At 39.1% G+C, this 3564-nt stretch overlaps 1 pseudogene; it reads right to left on the bottom strand.

Moving 5' to 3' along the window:
* Positions 1–3564, bottom strand: part of LOC129392447 (NADH-ubiquinone oxidoreductase chain 5-like) — a 34752-nt pseudogene that overhangs the window by 1288 nt on the left and 29900 nt on the right.

Here is a 3564-nt window from a genome sequence, read left to right as displayed (position 1 = left end):
GGTGTTTTGGTTAAGTGCAAAGATTTGTTGTAGATCCCATGTATTTATGTTGGAGAGGAATCATGCTATTGATGTGAGAAATCCAATATCTCCAATGCGGTTATACAGGATTGCTTGGAGGGCGACTGTATTTGCGTCTGTTCGTCCAAATCATCAGCCGATGAGTAGAAAAGATATAATTCCCACTCCTTCTCATCCGATGAAGAGTTGGAAGAGGTTGTTGGCGGTAACAAGGATTAGTATAGTGATGAGGAAGAGGAGTAAGTATTTAAAGAATTGGTTGATGTGGGGGTCGGAGTGTATATATCATATTGAGAACTCTATGATGGATCATGTAATAAAGAGTGCTACGGGCATAAATATGAGTGAAAAGTAATCTATCTTGAAACTGAGTGTTAGTTTGAGGGTTTGAATAGTGATTCAGTGTCAATTTGAGATAAGTGTTTCTTGGTTTGTGTGAAGGTATATTGTTATTGGGATTAGGCTAGTGATGAAAGCGCAGAAAACGATGTTTTTTACATAGGTTTGGTACTTGTTGCTTTTGTGGGGATCCGTGTTGGATGTGACGATTGGGGTAATTAGGATTAGCAGTGTGAGTAGGGTGAAGGAAGTAAATAGATTTATTACTTTTATTTGGAGTTGCACCAATTTTTTGGCTCCTAAGGCCAATGGATAACTTCTATCCTTTAAAAGTTCGAAAAAGCCATACTGTTAGGTATGGGAGCATGAGTTAGCAGTTCTTGCAGTACTTTTTCGGTAAATAAGAAGTTTTAGTCTTCTGTTACTGGCTTCACAAGCTAGTGTTTTTTTAAAACTATATTTACAGTAGAGAGGACCCAGAATGATTTTAGGGTTTAATGATAGGAGTAGGAGGGGGATGGTATGTAGAGCTATTAGGGTGTGTTCTCGTGTGAAGGAGGGGGTGAGGTTATTGATGTGATGCGTGTGTTTGCCGTGCTGTGTGGTAATTAGCATATATAGGGAGTACAGGGCGGTGATTACAATGTTTGTTCCTATTAGGATGATGGTGAGATTTGATCATGAGAATATTGATATTACTACGAGTAGTTCTCCGATTAGGTTGATTGTGGGGGGTAGGGCGAGGTTTGCTAAGCTTGCTAGTAGTCATCAGGTTGCTATTAACGGGAGGAAGATTTGTAGGCCTCGGGCTAAGATTATAGTTCGGCTATGAATTCGTTCGTAGTTCGAATTTGCTAGGCAGAACAGTATGGATGAGGTGAGGCCGTGGGCGATTATTAGGGCGGTAGCTCCTATGTAACTCCAGGGGGTTTGGATAAGAATGGCTGTGATAACGAGTGCTATGTGGCTGACTGAGGAGTATGCGATGAGTGATTTTAGGTCTGTTTGGCGTAGACAGATGGAGCTGGTTATAATTATACCTCATAGTGAGAGCATGAGGAAGGGGTAGGCTATGTGTTCTGTGAGTGGATTGAGTATGGGTGTAATTCGTAGTATGCCATAACCACCGAGTTTTATTAGTACGGCTGCAAGTACCATAGAGCCTGCGATAGGGGCTTCTACGTGTGCTTTGGGTAGTCATAGGTGTAGTCTGTAGAGGACAGGACACCAAAGTGAGCACATCAGAATGAGCAACAGGGTTCCAGGGGATCTTAAATGTCCCTACAGGACAGACAGGGCCTCGGTTTTGTGGTCTCTTTCCAGAGCGCTCCAAATAGATAAGGAGCTAGGAGAGATTGAAGAAGGAGAAAGGGAGGTGTAGCCAAGGAGAAGCAAGCAATTTCCCAGTGGGGATATGTCTATGTTTCTAGGTCCTCATGCGTCTGCTTCGTTCTAACTACCTGATAAAGGGGCTCAGTCAGCCTCCCATTAGGTCCCTTTCTTTGTGTTTTTTTTTTGAATTTTATTTATTTTTTTTATTCAGCAGGTTCTTATTAGTTATCTATTTTATACATATTAGTGTATACATGTCAATCCCAGCCTCCCAATTAATCCCACCACCCCCACCCTCTTTCTCCACTTGGTGTCCATACATTTGTTCTCTACATCTGTGTCTCTATTTCTGCACTGCAAACTGGTTCATCTGTACCATTTTTCTAGATTCCACATATATGTGATAATACATGATATTTGTTTTTCTCTTTGTGACTTACTTTCATTCTTACTTTTCACTCTGTATGACAGTCTCTAGGTCCATCCACGTCTCAACAAATGACCTGGTTTTCTCTGGGTATATGCCCAGTAGTGGGATTGCTGGATCATGTAGTAATTCAGTTTTTAGTTTTTAAAAGAATCTTGATACTGTTCTCCATAGTGGCTGTAACAATTTACATTTCCACCAACAGTGCAAGAAGGTTCCCTTTTCTCCACATCCTCTCCAGCATTTGTTGTTTGTAGATTTTCTAATGATGCCCATTCTAACCAGTGTGAGGTGATACTTCATTGTAGTTTTGATTTGCATTTCTGTAATAATTAGTGATGTTGAGCAGCTTTTCATGTGTCCCTCTAAGAGTTTTATAGTGTTCAGTCTCACATTTAGGTCTTTAATCCATTTTGAGTTTATTTTTTTGTATGGTGTTAGGGAGTGTTCTAATTTCATTTTTTTACATGTAGCTGTCCAGTTTTCCCATCACCACTTATTGAAAAGACTGTCTTTTCTCCATTGTATATCCTTGCCTCCTTTGTCATAGATTAGTTGACCATAGGTGCATAGGTTTATCTCTGGGCTTTCTTTCCTGTTCCATTGATCTATATTACTTTTTTTGTGCCAGTACCATATTGTCTGGATTACTGTAACTTTGTAGTGTAGTGTGAAGTCAGGGAGTCTGATTCCTCCAACTCCTTTTTTTCCCTCAAGACAGCTTTGGCTATTGGGGTCTTTTGTGTCTCCATACAAATTTTAAGATTTTTTGCTCTAGTTCTGTAAAAAATGCCATTGGTAATTTGAGAGGGATGGCATTGATTCTGTAGATTGCTTTGGGTAGTACAGTCATTTCCACAATATTGATTCTTCCCATCCAAGAACATGGTATATCTCTCCATCTGTTTGTGTCATCTTTGATTTCTTTCATCAGTGTCTTATAGTTTTCTGAGTACAGGTCTTTTATTTCCTTAGGTAGGTTTATTCCTAGGTATTTTATTCTTTTTGATGCAGTGGTGAATGGGATTGTTTCCTTAATTTCTCTTTCTGATTTTTTGTTCTGCAACTTTACCAAATTCATTGATTAGCTCTAGTAGTTTTCTGGTGACATCTTTAGGATTATCTATATATAGGATCATGTCATCTGCAAACAGTGACAGTTTTACTTCTTCTTTTCCAATTTGTATTCCTTTTATTTCTTTTTCTTCTCTCATTGCCATGGCTAGGACTTCCAAAACTATGTGAATAATAGTGGTCAGAGTAGACATCTTTATCTTGTTCCTGATCTTAGAGGAAATGCTTTCAGTTTTTCACCATTGAGAATGATGTTTGCTGTGGGTTTGTCGTATATGGCTTTTATTATGTTGACTTAGGTTCCCTCTATGCCCATTTTCTGGAGAGTTTTTTTTTATCATAAATGGGTGTTGAATTTTGTCAAAAGCTTT

Source organism: Physeter macrocephalus, chromosome 10 (assembly GCF_002837175.3).
Source record: "Physeter macrocephalus isolate SW-GA chromosome 10, ASM283717v5, whole genome shotgun sequence".
NCBI lineage: Eukaryota > Metazoa > Chordata > Mammalia > Artiodactyla > Physeteridae > Physeter > Physeter macrocephalus.
This window is presented reverse-complemented; position numbering and strand designations above follow the sequence as displayed.